Source organism: Malurus melanocephalus, unplaced genomic scaffold, assembly GCF_030028575.1.
Source record: "Malurus melanocephalus ecotype Western Australia unplaced genomic scaffold, MMel_1.1 scaffold_224, whole genome shotgun sequence".
In the NCBI taxonomy this organism is placed as follows: domain Eukaryota; kingdom Metazoa; phylum Chordata; class Aves; order Passeriformes; family Maluridae; genus Malurus; species Malurus melanocephalus.
This window is the reverse complement of record NW_026623456.1, coordinates 23041-31396: the sequence shown is the minus strand read 5'-3', so window position 1 is coordinate 31396 and position 8356 is coordinate 23041. Positions and strand designations below refer to the sequence as shown.

At 50.3% G+C, this 8356-nt stretch overlaps 1 pseudogene; it reads right to left on the bottom strand.

Moving 5' to 3' along the window:
- Positions 1-1869: 1869 nt before the first annotated feature.
- On the bottom strand, positions 1870-2836 carry LOC130578382 (olfactory receptor 14C36-like; annotated as a pseudogene).
- Positions 2837-8356: the final 5520 nt, after the last annotated feature.

Here is an 8356-nt window from a genome sequence, read left to right as displayed (position 1 = left end):
GCCTGCTTCCCCTCACCGCGGGATTGCTTTAAGTGCTTTGCTTCAGTTCCCCACACCTCGGGTTACTGTGTAACTTTTCCTCTGCTCAGGCTGTTTCACTGTTCGCTGAACTTTGATGCCCGAAAAAGGCTAGAAATAAAACGCCATAGATCGGTGTCTATAGAGCAGGTATTTGTTTGTTGCAGCGCTGGTGTAGCGCTGGAGGTGACGGGGGATCTCTCCTCCTAACCCACCTGCCTTCGCTTAGAATTGGCAGGTATTTATACCATAAGTGTGGTGTAACATTATCATCATCATTATACCCACCACCATATATGAKTATGGAAATACATTATATCACAGTTCTGCAAGTACGCATGTGTCATCCTTAATTTGGTGTTCGTGGGGGTGTTCCACTAATGAGATACCATTCTCTTCATCATGGTGGATTTTTCACCTTTGTCTTCAGGGCATACACAGTTGTGATGTTCATGGTTTTTTCTAGTCCTCCAGGTCTTCATTTTTCAGCTGACTGTCTTGTACCTCTGCMAAGTTCTCATTAGTGCTCTCTACTATTCCTTATTATAGCATCTACCTTTCTACTTCTTCAGAACTTTTTCTGATTTATGCTCCTTGGTGATTTTACATGTTCACGTACTAATCCAGCTGGCTGGATTACATCCAGCTGGTGCACTATACATTGCTAATACCCTATATAAAAACTTAAAACAATATATGAAAAGGCTATTATTGATAATATATTGAAAGCTATTACATTATATATTAATAATATGTTAAAAGAAATTACATTCTACATTGATAATATATAAAAAAACGGTTATAAAAAGTTTTCAATCAATAGGCCTCATAAGCACCTTGTCACTTTGACTCAAACCATAGGTATCAACTTACAAGCTATGCCACTTGCTTGGAAATTAAAAGTCTTGGTCATTTTCTGTCACTGCCGTGTGAGTGTGTGGGGTTTCTGGGTTCCGGCGCACTGGCTCCTGAAGCCACAAGGTGGTGGGTTCCTGCCCTAGTCTCCCCAGAAGTCACTTGGCTTCCCACGTGACAAGACACACGAAAGAATGGCAGCCATGATCTTTGCCAAAAGAATAAAACTGTCTTTGTCCCATGCCTGGCTGCTTTCCTGTCTTGTTCAGTTTTTAACCACAAAACTTGTCCTTAGGTGAGGAGTCTATTACATGTGTTGGACACCTAGCCACCAGGCACATAATTTAATATCAGAAATGTCTCTGCTTCTGCCAATGCGGGAGAGAACCCAAGAACTTATTAAGTCTTGGCTCCTCCTCTGTGCCCAAGAGACATATTTCCTCCCATTTCTTCCTCCCCACTGCTTATCTTAGGGGCGATGTGCACACGATTCTGAGCCTTATCCGAGCTTCTATTCATCCTGGTTCAGTGGGGGTTGTCACTGGAGCATTCTTCCTGAAATGTCCTCACATGGGGCACCACTTGTGACTGGGTGTCCTTTTACCTTCGTGCCTGATATGCCCAATATGGACAGCCATTTGTGACAATGGTGGGACAAAGGACACGGACTCATCTGATGGTTCAAAGAAATCCTACTTTTCCATTTATTTTCAAAAGCTGTATTCCTTTATACCATAAACTTCCGGGCTAAACACATACTGGCTGTTGGCTCCATGGGGCCACCACCCATGAGGCTTCTCATCCAATCACATCTCTTGGGTTGGATAGTGTCCATGGGCTCTGCTTAACCCAATCACAGCCTGACACACAAGGCAGGGTCCTGTCAATCATGACAGGCTCTTTCTTAACTGCAACAGGGAACAAAAAAATACAGCTCATTCGTCAATGATCCCCAAAATAAAGAAAACAAATTTCAGTAAGGACAGGCTTGGCCTGTCATGACATGCACTGGAAGCCACTCACAGAAGTGAGTAGGCACACTCTGGACTCTGAAAAGCATCGTCCAGTCATCATTTTCCTCAGGGCATCCTTGAGCTCCTGACTCCTCAGGCTGTAGATGAGGGGTTTCAGGGCTGGAGGCACCACCGAGTACAGAACTGACAGCACCAAATCCAGGGATGGGGAAGACATAGAAAGTGGTTTCAGGTAAGTAAAAAATGAAGTGCTGATAAACAGGGAGACCACAGTCAGGTGAGACAGCTTTGTGCCATCTCTGCACAGAGGGGATCCTGAGCACAGCCCTGAAGCTATGCACATAGGAGAAAACAATGAAYACAAAACAGCCAAATAACAGAAAAGCACTAACTACAATGAGCCCAAGTTCCCTGAGGTACGATTTGGAACACAAGAGCTTGAGGATGTGTGGGATTTCAGAGAAGAACTAGCCCAGGGCATTGCCCTTGCACAGGGGCAGGGAAAATGTATTGGCCGTGTGCATGACAGCATAGAGAAATGCACTGGCCCAGGCAGCTGCTGCCATGTGGGCACAAGCTGTGCTGCCCAGGAGGGTCCCGTAGTGCAGGGGTTTGAACATGGACACGTAGCGGTCTTAGCACATGACGGTGAGGAAGAAATACTCTGCTGACATAAAGAACAGAAAGAAAAAGACCTGTGCAGCAAATTCATCATAGGAGATGTGCCTGCTGTCCCAGAGGGAATTGTGCATGGCTTTGGGGACAGTCATGCAGATGGAGCCCAGGTCAGTGGGGGCCAGGTTGAGCAGGAAGAAGAACATGGGGCTGAGCAGGTGGTGGCCGCAGGCTACGGCGCTGATGATGAGGCCGTTGGCCAGGAGGGCAGCCAGGGAGATGCCCAGCAAGAGGCAGAAGTGCAGGAGCTGCAGCTGCCACGTGTCTGCCAATGCCAGCAGGAGGAAGTGGCTGATGGAGTTGCTGTTAGACATTTCTTCACTCTGGGCATCGTGGATTGTTGAAAGAAGGCATTGACAAGCTGAGACAGATTCCCTTGAGTCAATCTTATGCTATTTTCTTAGGAATCCCCTCAAAATTGCTTCTCCTCCTTTGGGACAATTTTGCTAAACTTTTTTTTTTTTTGAGTTTGGGTTTGTGCTGTTGAGTTACTTCCCCTTTCTTTGAAGTGACAGAAATCCTATCCCTCAACATTGCTCTCAGCCTGAACCCTGGGGAGCCCAGAGGGAAAACAGGGCTCCCTCCCTGTGCCCCACTGCAGCCAGACCTGCTCGTCCCCACACAGGCGCCCTTTGCTCATTACACCTCGATCGCACTTAAAACGTGCTTGAAAAATGAAATGGACTTTTTGAAGGCTCCAATTTCAAAGCAAATTTCTCTAAACTCTTCTCTCTTTCCCTGTGCAGCTGCACAAAGAGGGATATCCAGGGTCGCTCTGTCTCTTTGCTGCCTGAGTTGCGCCCTTTGGGAGCTGTTTCTCTGTATCCAAGGCTTGTCCCTGCCAGTGCTSCCAGAGCCCAGCCCAGCCCTGGGGGCTCAGCTCTGCCCTGCAGACCCCTCCCACCACAGGGCACTACAAAGGGGCATCTCCCTGGCACCAGCTGCTTAAGGGTGGAGCAGACAAACAGAAATGCTGCAAGCCAAGGTGCTGCTGGTGCTGTCTGTAGGGAGAGGAGGCTGAGGAGGCGCTTTCTGAGGGAGATTGGAGGCAGATCTGCTGATCCCCAGGGTGACAGTGCAGGAGTCTCAGGGACAGATCCAAACCTGAGAGCCCCTTTGCCTTTCCTTGGTGAGAAAGCTGAGAGCAGCCCTGGCCATGCAGCACCATCACCACTGCAGGAGGAATCTGCCCTGATGGAGGTCACTCCTTCCCCCTCCAACTTCTCCCCATAGCACCATGGGGAGCTCCCAGGAAGGCTGGGAGCTGCCCCTGGCAGGTGGCAGATCCCCTGGGCTGGCAAAGAGCCCTCAGGGCTGCAGDAGCTGCTCTGCAGGACAGCCCTGGGCAGCCCTGGCTGCACCCCCACCTTCAGAGCCTGCAGTTGTCCCTGGCAGCAGGAGCCATCCTGCCCTGTCCCTCTGACAGTGCCCAGAGCAGCCCTGCTCTGTAGCACATCCTTCCACAAACCACAAACATCAGCAGAGCTGTCCTCACAGTCCTGTTAGTCGTGTCAGAGGTCAGCTCGAGAAGATCTCTGCAGCCAGAGACTCACTGTGCCAAAAGTTGTGAAGTTTTCTCCATGAATAAGCTCAGAATTGTCCTTCCAGCTGCTTCAACCTTCTCTGCTTCACTCCTCCGAGGTACCTGCAGGCAGTGCCCTCAGCCCTGATGAACTGGGAGAGGAGCTGCTCATCAGCAGAAATGTCTTTTTGAAGCTCTTCTTGGTTGCCAGGAGCTCCCTCTGTGCCAGGAGCCCAGCCCAGCTCAGCAGCAACAGCACCAGGGCTTTGATGAGCCTCTCAGGGCTTTGGTATTGTTTACATCAGACTCAGTCCCTGAGAGAGCATTCAAAAAACTTCTCAAGAAGACAAAATCAGATTCAAACTTCAAAGATTCTTGAAATTTTAATGGGTCCCACAGAGGGACATGACGGAGAAGGTGTCCACAGGTTCCAGTTGGAGCAGAACGCTGGGGGCAGTGATGACAGGTCGGGACGAACAAGGGAAAGGTGTCTCTGGTGCTGGGCAAACCTGGATGTGTTTCATGAGTCCAGAGGGCCCAGCCCTGAGCCCCAGCCCCTGGCAAGGCGGATCCTGTCCCTCCCTCATTGCTCAGCTACACTTTTTCTTTCTGCATTAATTCTTTCTTCCTCCAGCTGTTTTGTACTGTGTCCAAAGGATCCACAATCTCTGAAACCTCCCTTCAAGCAGTCCCAGGCCTCTCCTCCACAGTCTTCAGTCTCCACCTCACTGAGCACAGAGCTCTTTTGCCCCTGTATAGTGCTTGTGTGCTTGAGGTCTCCAAGACCAACCTTCAGAGACCTCTGGGCCCTCTCCAAGCTGTTTGCAAATGAACACATTCTGTTCATAGTCTGAGAAAATCACCAGAGACCAAGGCCAGCCAGACCTGTCTATCCTGGGAGCAATCCTTAAACAGATGTAATTTTGGAGGCCAAATTCCAATTTTGGCCATGGATACCTCGAAAAGAAGGACTTTTTTTTTCCCCTGGAAGAAAAACACAGAGCCCATGTTTGGTGGTAGATGAGAGACAGCCCTCTGGAGGCCAAGCCAGCAGACCCGTCTGTCCTGGCACCTGGGACCAATCCTGGGAAATATGGAATTTGGAATGCCAAATTTTGGTCATGACCCCTGAATAATAATGCCAGTTCTTTTCCATAGGAAAGAATGCACAGACCCCCAGTATTTCAGGGGCAGATGAGAAGTGACCGCCAGAGGCTAAGGCAGTCAGAGCTGGCAGCTTTTATATGGAATTTATGGAATTGCATTTATGTAATTTGTTAGGGGGAGTACCAATTTCAGCCATGGACACCTAGAGGAGAAGGACAATTCATTTCCAAAGGAAGCAAAGCATGGAGCTCCATTGTTGCAGGGGCAGATGAGAAGCAGCCCTCAGCATTGAATGTCAGTTGGACCTGTCAGGCAGCCCCCAAGAAGCCAAGCCAGCCAGATCTGTTCCAYGTTCCCTTCATTCCATGAGGCTCTGCAGGATCACAATGGCCCTTTGGTTCTATGGGGTCTCCCAGTGTCACAATATTCTCCATSATTCCATGGGCCCTTGCAATGTCACAATGATGTCCATAGATCCATGGTGCCCCTCAGGATCACAGTGGCCCTTTGCTTCCATGAGGCCCTGTAATGCAGCAATGGCCCCTTGGCTCCAAAAAGTCCTGCTGCTTCACACCAGCCCCTTGGGACCACGTGGCCCCACAGAGCCACAATAACCCCTTGGTCCCACAAGGCCCTGCAGTGTCACATGATCCCCTTGGTTTCAATGAGGCCCAACACTGTCACAATGTTCTCCTTCGTCCCACGAGGCCCTTTAGTGTCACAATGGTCTCCACAGGAAGGAAACCACCCAGCCCCAGTGTAGCAGGGGCACATGAGGGGCAGCCACAAGAGGCCAAGATTAGCCAGACCCATCTGTGTGCTGTCCTAAGGCAAATCCTCTGTGTGTGCCACACTAAGATCAGGACAATCCTCAAGAAATGCTTTATTAGATGGCAAAAATGGAACTTCTTTGGGTCTTCCACTACTTAGTAATGGCATAATTTTGAAACTTTAAAATTTCTGTGGGTGACCCCATTTTCCAGGTTAGGAAACAGTTTCCAGCACGCATTCCTTAAAAAAACACCCTCCAGAACCCTGTTAATCACACCTCGTCCTCCAGCCACAAATGCAACTGTTTGCCCAAAATCAAGGAACAGAAAGGTGAAGCAGCAACTCCAACCCAGCATTGTCCAACCAATTTTATTCTCTGCTTTCTAAGTCATACTTCATAGCAAATGTGGTGGCTCCAAGAACACAGAAATGTTCCTGAGGAACATCCCAGCCTGGTGCTGCAGCCTGAGAGCTGGAACTCAGGAGCCCCTGCAGCTGTGCTTTGAGCTGCAGCCCAGAGCACTGCGGGAATGCAGCTGGGGGTTGCGGGGCTCAGACAATGGCCCCGTGCATGGCACAGACCCAGCAGGGCAGGCACTGTTGGCACAGGGGCTGCAAGAATCCCAAACACAACCCCCGCACAGCTGTACACTCACTGGCCATTGCCACGGCCGCTCTGCGTGTCCATCTGTGCCTCGGCAGCGATTCCTGTGTGGCAGCAGCTGGAGCAGACAGGATGGGCCCCAGCAGGAGCTGATGGCAGCCGGGAACATGCCCGGCAGTGCCCCTTTGCTGAGGCTTTGGGGGACAGGAGCAGCCAAGGCAGGAGAAGGTGGGGAGGGGCGGCGCTGCTGCTGCTCCTGCCCGGGAGCCCCGGCCAGGCCGGCGCCCACTGCGGGGATAGCTCATGAATATGCAGTCTGTGTGTGTGATAAAAACTCTGTTCACCCAATGCTTGGGGCACTCGATTAGAGGAAGTGTCCCCTGAGTAACTAGTACTACAATAAAAAATGGCTGCTCTCTAATACTCAAACTRTGTTAGAAAGTTTTTGTCTGGTCGATTTCGGTACCAGTTCCRTGGGGCCCCACAGTGTCACAATGSCTGCCTAGTCCCATGAGGCTCTGCAGTGTCACCCTGGGGCAGGAAGCCAGCAGGGATTTGTTCCCCATCCACTGCAGCTCCCTGGGCCAGCTGGCACCAGCACCTTCTCCTAAGCCAGCGCTCCCAGGCAGAGCCAGGGCCATGCCATGCTGCAGCTCCCTGCAAACCACATCAATGGGTGCAGGACCAAACCCGAGTCACAGACAGCTTGCCACTCTTTGTGTCTATATTGACCAAGAAATGTCCCATTGTGGGGTGCCCCTTTCCCACAGTCACTGCAATGCTGGAACCATGCATGTGATCCAAAAATTATCTGAGCAAGACTCCGCAATTTATATAATTTTAAGTTGTGAAGTAGGTATGTTTATTGCAGCACTGGGTGAGCGGGAGGTACTCCTCAAAGCCGTCCACACCCCGGCACGGGTATTGCTTGGTATATATCAGGTTACATGTTACACATTCACTGAGTTTCGCAATTCGCCTATACATATTCATGACCTATCCCCGCTTTGTATTATAATGAGTTTAAAAGTCATTTCCATGTGGTCATGCCTGTGCAGTGTTATTTGGTAGTGGGCTCCAGGGGTCTCGGGAGGAAGTAAAATACTCATCCTCTTGTCTTGAACTTTTCACCTTTCTCTCTTGCGCATGCTCTCTGGGTGCCTGGCCCAAGTCCAAACAACTCTGGTTTTGACCAGAGCAGCGGTTCCACAAATACAGGCTGGGTCACAGTCCCTGCTTTTGTCAATAATCTTTTACTTCTCATTCTGCTTTGACAAACACAATCAATGTTGAGTAAGCAATTTACACTGTCTAGCAAGCAGTTTCTAACAAGTTACCCTGTAACTTCTAATGTCCCTACATCACGTGGAGCTCTGAGTGAGAGAAAGGGACAGCGCTGCCCCTCTGCACTGACTGGGGCATAGTGGGAAATGCTCCGTAGGGTGACTGGAACCATAGAAAAAGGACAATTGGCAGCACAGAGGGAAACACTTCAGGGCAGCTGGACGGGGGCAAGACATCCCTGCCTGGATAGAGAAGGTGGCTGTGAAAATCCCTCCTGTGGATGTTCACAGGCCCTAGGGTCGGGCACTGAAGGGCATTGCAACAACGGACAGAGGGATGGGGCTGCCAGGGTTAAAGTGTCTCAGGTGGGTCTGCACTGGCCCCACAAGGATGAGTCATTTCTGGCTCAGTGGGCCCAGGACACCTCAGGTCACCAGGGAAGAGATGCAGCCTCCAGATGGGCTGGTGAGTAAGGTGTAGATTTACCCATGGAAGCCATCTCCCGGTTATCCATGGCTGTGGAATGTGTGCTGAGATCAAGCAGGG